Source organism: Aotus nancymaae, unplaced genomic scaffold (assembly GCF_030222135.1).
Source record: "Aotus nancymaae isolate 86718 unplaced genomic scaffold, 86718_ANA_hifiasm-v0.15.2.pri h1tg000004l, whole genome shotgun sequence".
Taxonomy (NCBI): Eukaryota; Metazoa; Chordata; class Mammalia; order Primates; family Aotidae; genus Aotus; species Aotus nancymaae.
Window position 1 is genome coordinate 55,281,212 of NW_026988415.1, and position 14,139 is coordinate 55,295,350.

Sequence of the window (14,139 nt, forward strand, 5' to 3'; positions counted from 1 at the left end):
TGATGTTTATGTGTTTTGTGGTGATCTTCTCAGGGAGTATCTTCTTGGGGTTCTCTGGATTTCCTGGATTTAAATGTTGGCCTATTTTGCTAGGCTGTGGAAGTTGTCCTGGATGATATCATGAAGTGTGTTTTCCAACATGGTTTCATTCTCTCCATCTCTTTCAGGCACTCCAATCAGTTGCAGATTTTGTCTTTTTATACAGTTCCATAGTTCTTGGAGGTTTTGTTTAATACTTTTCATTCTTTTTTCTCTAATCTTGTCTCCCTGCTTTATTTCAACAAGATTGTCTTCAAGCTCTGATATTCTTTCTTCTGCTTGATCAATTTGGCTATTGATACTTGTGTTTGCATCATGAAGTTTTTGTTCTGTGTTTTTCAGCTCCATCAGGTCATTTATATTTCTCTCTAAACTGGTTATTCTAATTAGCAGCTCCCGTACCTCTTATCAATATTCTTAGCTGCTTTGCATTGGGCTTAAATATGCTCGTTTAGCTCAGCAAAGTTTCTTATTACACACCTTCTAAAGCCTACTTCTGTTAATTCATCTCCACCTCTGCCCAGTTCTGTGCCCTTGCTGGGGAGGAGCTGTGATAATTTGTAGGAGGAGGGCCCTCTGGCCTTTTGAGGTTTCAACATTCTTTTTCATTGATTCTTTCTCATCTTATTTAGTTTGTGTAGTTTTGTTCTTTGATACTGCTGACCTGTGGATGGGGTTATTGTGAGGACTTTATTGTTGATGCTGTAGTTGTTGCTTTCTGTTTGTTTTTCTTTTAACAGTCAGGCCCCTCTTCTGTAGGGCTGCTGCTGTTTCCTGGGGGTTTACTTTAGGACCTATTCACCTGTCCCCCCTGCACCTAGAGATGTCACCCAAGGAGGCTGCAGAACAGCAAAGAGTGGTGCTTGCTCATTCCTCTGGAATCTCTGTCCCTGAGGGGCACAGAGCTAATGCCAGCAGGAACACTCCTGTATAAGGTTTCTGATGACCCTGGTTGGGGTGTCTCACCCAGTCAGGGGCCTCAGGATCCAGGATCTGGTTAATGAAGCACTCTGGCTGCTCCCTGGTGGAGGGGCTGTGCTGTGCTGGGGAAAATCCAACTCATCTGGGCTGCCCAGTTCCTCAGAGCCAGCAGCAGGGAGGACTAAGTCTGCTTGTCCATGGGGACCATAGCCATGACTCCCCCAGGGGCTCAGGCCCAGGGTGATCAAAGTTCTGTCCCTAAACCGCTGGCTGGAGTTGTTGAAGTTCCTGCTGGTAGGCCCCACCTGGTGAGGAGAGATAGGCCAGTGTCCGGCCTAAAAAGGCAGTCTGGTCACAATCTGCCACAGCCAGTTGAGGTACTGTGGGGAATCCCTCCTGGGTCCTAAATGTCCAGTCTTCCTGGCACCAGCAAGGAAAAAAATAATAGCAGCCTGGAGATGCAGTGATGGCTGCCACTCTTCCTCTCAGGAGTTCAGTCATCTTAGGCAGCTGGCAGCCACAATGGCTACCACCCCTCCTCTGGGGAGTTCAGTCACCTTAGGCAGCAGGCAGCTGCTGTGAGGATGGCCATTCTTCCCCGAGGGAGCTCAGTTGTCTTAGGCAGCAGGCAGCTGCAGTGATAATGGCCACCCCTCTCTCCAGACACTTGGTAGTCTTAAGCAGTCTCCAGCCAAATGGCCATTGAGAATCGGCAGTTCTGTGGTTGGGATCCGAGGCCTTGGTGGTATGGGCTCATGAGTGGGATATTATGATCCATGAGTTGCACAAATTCATGGAAAAGCATGGTTTTCCAGGCTGGGTAGCACGATCACTCACCACCTCCCTTGGCTGAGGATAGGGGCTCACCTTGCCCTGTGTGGCTCCCAAGTGGGCCCTCACACAACCCTGCTTTTCCTTGCTCTCTGTGGGTCATGCCAAATACCTAGTCAGTCTTGATAAGAGAAGCTGGTTATTTCTGTTGCAAGTTCAGAATTTGCACACTGTTTTTGTTCTTGGTGGCAGCCTCTGATCACAGCTGTTTATAGCCAGCTATCTTGGCCAGGCCCCCAAATTTTTCTTAATTATTCTCTCCACTGCAAAAATATATTTATACATATTCAAACTTTTAGTCACATTACTCCCTGAAACCTACTATTGTGGTGTAGCTTAATAAATATCCAATGGCTTCTGAGTGCAGTTATAAACATGTATTGCAAAGAGTTTATGTAGCTGATAAAAGGAGTTGGGTACTGTGCTAGACTCTTGATATTATAGTAGCTATTTTTACCATAACCATGTCTGTTTCTTACACTTCTTTTAGAGTATTGTTAGAAATTTTGGGTGCCAGAAACCACAGAGGATTCTAGCTACAAGGAAGAAATTTGAAAATATACTTTTTGAGGGAAATAGAGAAAAATTTTCTCCCTCTATCTCAAGTAAGAAATACTGCTTTCACCCTCAACATGGCAAATTAGTCCTCTTGAGAAATGAATTAGGATCTGTCATACTCAATATTAGAATGGAATATTCTAATATTCCATTAGAATACTAAAAATGACTGAGATATGTCTACTTGAAATTAAATTTGTTAGAATCAAGTATCATTTGTCCAGTTTAGGTAGAAACATAATGGCTATCAATAACGCAACTGTTTGCATATAATACATGTTTTACTAGTGCATAAAGAAGGTAGAATAGTTTAATTTCTATTTACAGGTAATTTGGTATGGAATTTAGAAAACAATTTCTTCTTTAGTCACATCTGTCTAGTGAGATTTTGTAAAAAAAAATGATTGCAGAAATTATGTGAGAGAAGAGAGAAATGTTGGTGATTTGAGAAAAAAGAGAAGGGTTCTTGAGACTTACATGGAATTTCAGACTTGGATGTAATTGTTCCTCAACTTTTTGAAATTATAATAAAAATGTGTGACAGTTGCTTCTACCATCGCTTCATAGACCGTGTAAGAACAAAACATTTCTAAGGGAGATGTGAGAACTTCTTAATATTTTACTGTTTCTTTTCATCCCACTTGGCACATAAAGCCTGTGGAAATAACATAATGCATCTCAGATTCTAATTAATATGAGAAAAATTAAATACAAAGGTGAGTAGCTTTTCTCAGAGGTATGCTATAAATTAAACATTTGTGCAAAAAAGAAGCAGTCTCTGTAGAAAGTATTATTCACATGACATAAGACAGAAATACTGAGGACAAATATGTTTTCAAGAGACTCTACAGCAGGAAAAAAGTAATTTACATAGTATGGACATAACAAAGTTAAGCTTACGCTATTTCTGAACCTCACCAGAGACTTACTGAATTAATATTTTCCCACAAGGGGTAAAATAATACTTACTAAAGAGCAAACCTCTTTATAGCACTGCCACTTCACACCCCAAGCTATAGACAATTAGCAACACATAAGGAGGCATTAGTGACACATAAATATTTTGGATACACCTAATGAGTGGATAAAGAAATGTGATAGATATGCATCGTAAGTTACTACTCAGCCATGAAAAGGAATTAATTAATGATGTTTGCATCAACTTGGATGGAACTGAAGGTCATTATTCTTAGTGAGGTAACTCAGGGCTCAAAAACCAAATATTATGTGTTGTCACTTATAATTGGGAGCTAAGCTATGAGGATGTGAAGGCATAAGAATGATACAATGAACTTTTGGGACTCCAGGAAATGTGGGAAAAGGTGCTGAGGGATAAAAGACTACACCATGGGTATAGTGTATACACTCTTGTGAGAGGTGTACAAAAATCTCAGAAATTACCATTAAAGAATTATCCATTTAGTCAAAAAATCATCTGTTCCCCAAAACTATTGAAATTTTATTTTAAAAAAAATACAGGGTTTTGTCAGTCCAGGATGAAACTTAATTTTTAAAAAACACTTAGTGTGTGAGTGTGTGTGTGTGTGTATGTGTGTGTGTGTGTGTGTATATATATATGTTCATATTTAGCTCATTGACGTTCTTTATGCTAATCTTTTGTCTCTTGTTGAAGTCCTAGTTAATAATAGTTTCTACCAGGACCTGAAAATTCTACGTTTTAGGTTACTGATAGAAACTGAAGGTTGTTGGTGTCTATCAGCTAGAGTGAATAAAGATAAAATATTCTGATAAGTGTAGCAGTTATTTTTGCAAAGATTGTTGTTATTATGCTGTCTTCTATTCCAGATTTAATTCTACAACTGAGCCTTAAAAACTGATAATCTCAACAACAATGAGAACACATGGACGCAGGGAGGGGAACATCACACACCAGGGCCTGTCAGGGTATATCCCTATGTAACATCCTGGTCATGTACCCCAGAACTTAAAGTATAATAATTTTAAAAATTGCATGAATAAGAGTCTTTCTGACTTCAAAGCTTAAATAATTCTATAGATAACATCTAATTATTTCATTAAATATTTCTAAAAGAATGTGAATATTTCCAGGAAAGTCATCTCTCAAAAGAATGTTATTTACCCCATTGTCATTTCATCTACCTGTAAGAAGAATTGTAATCTCCACTGATATAGAATAGAGGGTTTCAACGTTTTATTTATATCAGAATTACCCAAAGAACTTTAAAAATTCAAATGCCTGTTCACTCTGATGATAGTTTCTTTTGCTATGCAGAATCTCTAGTTTAATTAGATCCCGTTCGTCAACTTTGGCATTTGTTAGAATTGCTTTTGGTGTTTTAGTCATGAAGTCTTTGCCCATGTCTATGACCTGAATGATATTGCCTAGGTTTTCTTCTAGGGTTTTTATGGTTTGAGGTTTTATATTTAACTCTTTAATCCATTTTGAGTTAAATTTTGCATAAGGTGTAAGGAAGGGGTCCAGTTTCAGTTTTCTACATATGGCTAGCCAGTTTTCCCAGTACCATTTATTAAACAGGAAATCCTTTCCTGTTGTTTGCTTTGTCAGGTTTTTCAGAGATCAGATGGTTGTAGATGTGTGGTATCGGTTACTGTAGCCTTGTAGTATAGTTTGAAGTCAGATAGTGGTGATGCCTCCAGCTTTCTTCTTACGGCTTAAGATTGTCCTGGCTATGCGGTTGTTGTTTTTTTTTTTTTCATATGAAATTTAAAGTAGTTTTTTTCTAGTTCAGTGAAAAAAGTCAATGGTGGCTTCATGAGAATAGCATTGAATTTATAAATTACTTTGGGCAATATGGCTATTTTCACAATATTGATTCTTTCTATCCATGAGCATGGAATGTTTTTCCATTTGTTTATGTCCTCTCTTTTTTTCCTTATCAGTGGCTTGTAGTTCTCCTTGAAGAGGTTCTTCATGTCCCTTGTAAGTTCTATTCCTAGAGGTATTTTATTCTCTTTGTAGAAATTGTGAATGGGAGTTCACCATGATTTGGGTCTCTGTTTTTCTATTATTGGCATATAGGAATGCTTGATTTGTGCACATTGATTTTGTATCCTAAGACTTTGCTGAAGTTTCTTATCAGCTTAAAGAGTTTTTGGGCTGAGACGATGGGGTTTTCTAAATATATAATCATGTCATCTGCAAACAGATACCATTTTACTTCCTCTCTTCCTATTTGAATACTCTATTTTTTTTCTTGCCTGATTCCCCTGGCCAGCACTTCCAATACTGTGTTGAATAGGAGTGGTGAGAAAGGGCATCCTCGTCTTGTGCCTGTTTTCAAAGGGAATGCTTCCAGCTTTCACCCATTCAGTATGATATTTGCATTGGGCTTGGCATAAATAGCTCTTATTATTTTGAGATATGTTCCATTGATACCTAGTTTATTGAGTGTATTTAGCATGAAGGAGTATTGAATTTTATCAAAGGCCTTTTCTGAATCTATTGAGATAATCATGTGATTTTTATCATTGGTTCTATTTTTGTGATGGATTAGGTTTATTGATTTGTGTATGTTGATCCAGCCTTGCATCCCAAGGATGAAGCTGACTTGATTGTGGTGGATAAGTTTTCGATGTGCTGCTGGATTCATTTTGCCAGTTTTTTATTGAGAATTTTTGCATTGATGTTCATCAGGGATATTGGCCTGAAATTTTTTTTTTTTTTTTTTTTTTTTGGTTGTTGTGTCTCTGCCATGTTTTGATATCAGAATGTTGTTGGTCTCATACAATGAGTTAGGGAGGAGTCTCTCTTTTTCTTTTGCTTGGAATCATTTCAGAAGGAATGGTACCAGCTCCTCTTTATACCTCTCATAGAATTTGGCTGTGAATCCTTCTGGTCCTGGGCTTTTTTGGGTTGGTAGGTTATTAATTACTGCCTCAATTTCAGAACTTGTTATTGGTCTACTCAAGGATTCGACTTCATCCTGGTTTAGACATGGAGGTGGGTGTATGTGTCCAGGAATTTATCTATTTCTTCTAGATTTTCTAGTTTATTTGTGTAGAGGTGTTTATAATATTCTCTGCTTGTAGCTTGTATTTCTGTGGGATTTGTGATGATATGCTCTGTATCATTTTTCATTGTGTCTATTTGATTCTTCTCTCGTTTCTTCTTTATTAACCTGGCTAGTGGTCCTTCTATTTTCTTAATCTTTTAAATAAAAACAGCTCCCAGATTAATTAATTTTTTGAAGTGTGTTTCATGTTACTATCTCCTTCAGTTCTGCTCTGATCTTAGTTATTTCTTCTCTTCTGCTAGCTTCTGAATTTGTTTGCCCTTGCTTCTCTAATTCTTTTAATTGTAATGTTGGGTGTCAATTTTAGATCTTTCCCATTTTCTGATGTGGGCATTTAGTGGACAGAAAGTAGAGCCCCTCCCTTACACTGTATACAAAAAATTAACTCTAGATGGATTAAAGACTTAAAACCATAAAACCCTAGAAAAGAAAAACTTAGGCAATACCATTCAGGACATAGGTGTGAGCAAAGAGTGCATGACTAAAACATCAAAAGCAATTGCTACAAAAGCCAAAATCAACAAATGAGATCTAATTAAACTAAAGCACTTCTGCTCTGCAACAGAAACTATCATCAGAGTGAACAGGCAACCTATAGAATGGGAGAACATTTCTTTCAATCTATTCATCTGACAAAGGTCTAATATTCAGAATCCATACAAGAAACATGAAAAAAAACTTCATCATCACTGGTCATTAGAGACACACAAATCAAAACCACAATGAGATACTATCTCACACCAGTTAGAATGGCAGTCATTAAAAAGTCAGAAAACAGCAAATGCTGGAGATGATGCGGAGAAATAGGAATGCTTTCACACTATTGGTGGGAGTGTAAATCACTTCAACCATTGTGGAAGGCAGTGTGGCAATTCCTCAAGGAATCTAGAACCAGGAATATAATTTGACCCAGCAATTCCATTACTGAGTATATACCCAAAGGATTATAAATCATCCTACTATAAAGACACATGCACATGTATGTTTATTGCAGCACTATTTACAATAGCAAAGACTTGGAACCAACCCAAATACCCATCAATGATAAACTGCATTAAGAAAATGTGGCACATATACAACACGAAATAATATGCAGCCATAAAAAAGAATAAGTTCATGTTTTCTGCAGGGACATGGATGAAACTGGAAGTCATCATTCTCAGCAAACTAACACAGGAACAGAAAACCAAACACTACAGATTCTCACTCATAAATCAGAGTTGAAAAATGAGAACACATGGATACAGGGAGGGGACATTACACACCAGGAACTGTCAGGGGGTAAGGGTCAAAGGGAGGGAGAAAAGTAGGACAAATACCTAATACATACGGGCTTAAAACCTAGATGATTAGCTGATGGGTGCAGCAAACCACCATGACACACGTATACCTATGTAACAAACCTGCACGTTTTGCACATTTCCCAGAACTTAGAGTAAAATAAAAAATATGAACAGATACTTTACAAAAGAAGACATACATGAGGCCAACAAACATATGAAAAAATGCTCATCATCACTGGTCATTAGAGAAATGCAAATCAAAACTACATTGACATACCATCTCACACCAGTTAGAATGGCGATCATTAAAAAATCTGGAGACAACAGATGCTGGAGAGGATGTGGAGAAACAGCAACACTTTTACACTGTTGGTGGGAGTGTAAATTAGTTCAACCATTGTGGAAGACAGTGTGGCGATTCCTCAAGGACCTAGAAATAGAAATACCATTTGACCAGCAATCCCATTACTGGGTATATATCCAAAGGATTATAAATCATTCTACTATAAGGACACATGCACATGAATGTTCATCGCAGCACAATTTACAATAGCAAAGACCTGGAATCAACCTAAATGCCCATTGATGATAAACTGGACAGGGAAAATGTGGCACATAAACACCATGGAATATTATGCAGCCATCAAAAACGATGAGTTCGTGTCCTTTGTAGGGACATGGATGAACCTGGAAACCATCATTCTCAGCAAACAGACACAAGAACAGAAAATCAAACACCGCATGTTCTCACTCATAGGCGGGTGTTGAACAATGAGAACACATAGACACAGGGAGGGGAGCACTACACACTGGGGTCTGTTGGGGGGAAATAGGGGAGGGGACAACAAGGGGTGGGGAGTGGGGGAGAGATAACATGGGGAGAAATGCCAGATATAGGTGAAGGGGAGGAAGGCAGCAAATCACACTGCCACGTGTGTACCTATGCAACAATCTTTCATGTTCTTCACATGTACCCCAAAACCTAAAATACAATAAAAAAAAATTAAAAAAAAATTTATTCTTTAAGAGTTGGGTCATTAAAATTATGGATATTATATTAATTGATTTATGTTTATGTGGTGGATTACTTTTAAAGACTTGTGTATGTTGAACCAGCCTTGTTTCCTCTGGATGAAGCCTACATGATCATGATGGATAAGCTTTTTGATGTGCTGTTGCAATTGGTTTGCCAGTATTTTATTGAATATTTTTGCATCTATGTTCCTCATGGATATTGGCCTGAAGTTTTCTTTTTTGTTGAGTCTCCACTGAGTTTTGGTATCATGATGATGTTGGTCTCATAAAACGATTTGAAAAGGATTCCCTCTTTTTGGATTGTTTGGAATAGTTTCAGAAGAAGTGGTACCAACTCCTCTTTGTACATCTGGTAGAATTCAGCTGTGAACCTGTCTGGGCCTGGACCTTTTTTGTTTAGTAAGCCATGAATTGCTTCCTCAACTTCAGACCTTGTTATTGGTCTATTCAGGATTTCAACTTCTTCCTGGTTTAGGCTTGGAAGGGTGCAAGTATCCAGGAATTTATCCATTTCTTCCAGGTTTACTGGTTTATGTGCAGAGAGTTCTTTGTAGTAATCTCTGATGGTACTTTGTATTTCTGTGGAATCAGTAGTGATATCCTCTTTATCATTTTTTACTGCAGCTAGTTAATTCTTCTCTCTTTTCTTTTTTTAATTAATCTGGCTAGTGGTTCATCTATTTTGTTGATCTTTTCCAAAAACCAGCTGCTGGATTTACTGAGGTTTTGAAGGGTTTTTTGTTTCTCTATCTCCTTCAGTTCCACTCTGATCTTAGTTATTTCTTGTCTTCAGTTAGCTTTTGAGTTTTTATCTTGCTCCTCTATCCCTTTCAATTTTGATGATAGGGTGTTGATTTAAGATCTTTCCTTACTTCTCATGTGGGCATTTATTGCTATCAATTTCCCTCTAGACACTGCTTTAAATGTGTCCCAGAGATTCTGGTATGTTGTATCTTCATTCTCATTGGTTTCAAAGAACATCTTTATTTCTGCCTTCATTTCATTATTTATCCAGTCAACATTCAGGAGCCACTTGCAGTTTCCATGAAGTTATGCAGTTCTGAGTTAGTTTCTTAATCCTAAATTCTAATTTGATTGCACTGTGGTCTGAGAGATTGTTTGGTATGATTTCCATTATTTTGCATTTGCTGAGGAGTGATTTACTTCCAATTATGTGGTCAATTTTAGAGTAGGTGCAATGTGGTGCTGAGAAGAATGTATATTCTGTGAATTTGGGGTGGAGAGTTCTGTAGATGTCTGTTAGGTCCACTTGGTCCAGATCTGAGTTCAAGTCCTGGATATCCTTGTTAATTTTCTGTCTCGTTGATCTGTCTAATATTGACAGTGGAGTGTTAAAGTCTCCCACTATTATTGTGTGGGAGTCTAAGAATCTTTGTAGGTCATTAAGCACTTGCTTTATGTATATGGGTGCTCCTGTATTTGGTTCATATATATTTAGGATCATTAGCTCTTCATGTTGCATTGATCCTTTTAACATTATGTAATGCCCTTCTTTGCCTCTTTTAATCTTTGTTGGTTTAAAGTTCATTTTATCAGAGATTAGTAATGCAACTCCTGCCTTTTTTTTTTTTTTTTTTTTTTTTTTTTTTGCTCTCCATTTGCTTGGTAAATCTTCTTCCATCCCTTTATTTTGAGCCTATGTGTGTCCTTGCATGTGAGATGGGTTTCTGGAATACAGCACACCAATAGGTTTTGACTTTTTATCCAATTTACCAGTCTGTGTCTTTTGATTGGGGCATTTATCCCATCTACATTTAAGGTTAATATTGTTATGTGTGAATTTGATCCTGCCATTTTGATGCTAGCTGTTTGTTTTGCCCATTAGTTGACACAGTTTCCTCATTGTGTTGATGGTCTTTACTATTTGATACATTTTTGCAGTGGCTGGTACTGGTTGTTCCTTTCTATGTTTAGTGCTTCTTTCAGGGGCTCTTGTAAAGGCAGGCCTGGTGGTAATGAAATCTCTTAGCAATTGCTTTTTCATAAAGGATTTTATTTCTGCTTCACTTATGAAGCTTAGTTTGTCTGGATATGAAATTCTAGATTGAAAGTACTTTTCTTTCAGGATGTTGAATATTGGCCCCTACTCTCTTCTGGCTTGTAGGGTTTCTGCTGAGAGATCCACTGTGAGTCTGATGGGCTTCAATTTGTGGGTAACCCAACCTTTCTCTCTGGCTGCCCTTAGCATTTTGTCCTTCATTTCAACCCTGGTGAATCTGATTATGTGTCTTGGGGTTGCTCTTCTTGAGGAATATCTTTGTGGTGTTCTCTGTATTTCCTGACTTGAATGTTGGCCTGCCTTGCTAGGTTGGGGAAGTTCTCCTGGATAATATCCTGAAGAGTGTTTTCCAGCTTGGATGCATTCTCTCCATTACATTCAGGTACACCTATCAAAGGTAGATTAGGTCTTTTCACATAATCCCATATTTCTGGAAGGCTTTGTTCCTTTCTTTTCACTCTTTTTTTCTCTAATCTTGCCTTCTCATTTTATTTCATTGAATTGATCTTCAATCTCTGGTATCCTTTCTTCTGCTTGGTCAATTCGGCTATTGAAACTTGTGTATGCTTCGCACAGTTCCTGTGTTGTGTTTTTCAGCTTCATCAGGTCATTTATATTCTTCTCTAAGCTGTTTATTCTTGTTATCATTTCGTCTAACCTTTTTTCCAGGTTCTTAGTTTCTTTGAATTGGGTTATAACATGTTCTTTTAGCTCAAAGAAGTTTTTCATTACCCACCTTCTGAAGTCTGTTTCTGTCAAATCATCAGACTCATTCTCCATCCAGGTTCATTCCTTGCTGGTGAGGAGTGGTGATCCCTTGGAGGAGGAGAGGCCTTCTGGGTTTTGGTGTTTTCATCCTTTTGTGCTGGTTTCTTCCCATCTTCATGGATTTATCTATCTGTGATCTTTGTAGTTGGTGACTTTTGGATGGGGTCTCTGAGTGGATGTCCTTTTGGTTGATGTCGAAGTTATTTATTTCTGTTTTTTAGTTTTCCTTCTAACCGTCAGGCCCCTCTGCCGTAGGACTGCTGAAGGTCCACTCCAGACCCTGCTTGCCCAAGGATCACCTGTGTGGGCTGCAGAACAATAAGGGTTATTGCCGGTTTCTTCTTGTTATCTTCATCCCATAAGGGTACCCACCAGATGTCAGCCTGAGCTCTCCTTTATGAGGTGTCTCTTTGGATATATAAGGGTTGGGGAGCTGCTTGAGGAGACAGTCTGTCCCTTATAGGAGCTCCAGTGCTGAGCTGAGAGCTCCCTTTTCCATTCAGAGCTGCTGAGCAGGTACGTTTAAGTCTGTTGCAGCAGAACTCATCATAGCCTTTTTCCCCAGTTGCTCTGCCCTGGGAAGGTGGGGCTTTATTTATAAGTTCCTGATGTGCTGCTGCCTCTGCCCAGAAAGGAGGTAGTCTAGTCACAGTCTGCCAGTCTGCCAGCAGAGGTGTTGCTGAGCTGCCATGGACTCTGCCCAGTTGCTGTTTCAACTTCCTTGCAGTTTTGTTTACGAAGGTATATTCATTTTCTCACAGATTTTCTTTTTTCACCTTTTCACTGTCACCTATTTGTACCTTCATGCTTAAAATACAACATATAAGCAGAATATATTTAGTTGAGTCTACTTTTTTATTTAATGTTGTCTGATATTAAACTTTATTTCTGCTTTTCCAAATATCTGTTAGAAGATGAGTTTCATCTGTTTGCTCCATGGTTGGTTAAATTTTTAAAAAGAGGAAGACAAAAGCAAAATTTATGTTTCTTAATTTGTTCTATTATTTTTAAAAATAAATTTTACTGTGTATATATAAGGTATATGACCTTATGCTATGTGATACATATAGATTGTTAAAAAGGTGACCTTGTGAAGCAAATGAGCATATCAATCATATCACATAGTTACCTATTACCTTTTTTTTGTTTTTGTGGCAAGAGCAGATAAAATCTACTCATTTATTATGAATACCATATACAATATAGTTTTATCACCAATACTCCTCATGTTGCACATTAGATTTTAGACTTGTTAATCCTACATAATTCCTACTTTGTATCCTCTGTCCCACACCTCATTTCTTCATCTCTGTATATTTGAATTTGTTTTTAGATTTAACATATTAGTAAGATCACATAATATTTTTCTTTCTGTGTCTGGCTTATTTAACTTAGCATAATATCCTCCAGGCTCATCCATGTTGTGGCAAATGGTGATGTTTCGTTCATTTTAAGTGCAGAATAATATTCCATTGTATATATGTGACACAGTTTCTTTATCCATTTATTCATTGATGAAACTTACGTTTATTCCATACATTGGTTATTGTAAAAATAAAAATGCCACAATAAACATAAGATTGCAGCTGTCTTATGATGTAATGATTTTGTTTCCCTTGTCTATATGCCAAGAAGAGTGATTGCTGGGTATTATGAGTGTGTTTAGAAACCTCCACACTGTTTTCCATAATGACTGTACCAATCTATATTCTCCCCAGCAATGTATGAGCATTCTCTTTTTTCTACACCCTCACCAACATTTGTTGTCTTTTGACATTTTAATAGTAGGCATCCTAATGAGTGTGAAGTGGTATCCCACAGTTATTTTGATTTGCATTTCCCAAAACTAATGATGTTTAGCACTTTTCAAAATAACTGTTGGCTATTTTTATGTCTTTTTTTGGAAAAATATCTATTCAGGTCTTTTCTCATTCTATAAAATCGAGTTATTTGTTTTTCCACCATTGAGTTTTATGAGTTATATACAAATTTTGTATATTATTCCTTTATTATATCTGTTGTATATTATTCCTTTATTATATCTGTAGATTGTAAATATATTTTTCCCAATTTATATGTTTCCATGTCATTTCTTGAGTATTTCCTCTGCTATGCAGAAGCTTTTTAGATTAACATAGTTCCATTTAGAAAAATACAACCTATTAAGATTGAATCAGGATAAAAGAGAAAACCTGAACAGATCAATAACAAATAAAGATATTGAATAAGTAATAAAAAACCTCAACAAAGAAAAGCTCAGGACCAAAAGTCTTCACAGCCGAATTTTACCAAACATACAAAGAACATTCAAGCTTTGTGAAGTATAATAACAATATTCAAAGTATAATAACAATATTTTTTAAACATTCCAAAACATAGAGCTAGAGGGAATATTTCCAAACATTTTAATAGACTAACATCACTTTGATACCCAAGTCAGACAAAGACATCACACACACACACACACACACACACACACACAAACACACACACACACACACACAAATTTAGGCCAATTTCTCTAAGAAATATTGATGCAAATATTCTCAATAAAATATTACCAAACCAAGTTCAATACACATCAAAAATATTAAAAATTGTGACCAAGTGGAATTTTTTCCTGGTATGGAAGGGTGGTTTGGCATATGCAAATCATCCATTTGATACA

At 37.3% G+C, this 14,139-nt stretch overlaps 1 pseudogene; it reads left to right on the forward strand.

Annotated features, from left to right (window-relative positions):
• Positions 1-1,157: 1,157 nt before the first annotated feature.
• LOC105725624 (dnaJ homolog subfamily C member 8-like) overlaps positions 1,158-14,139 on the forward strand; it is a 54,474-nt pseudogene continuing 41,492 nt past the window's right edge.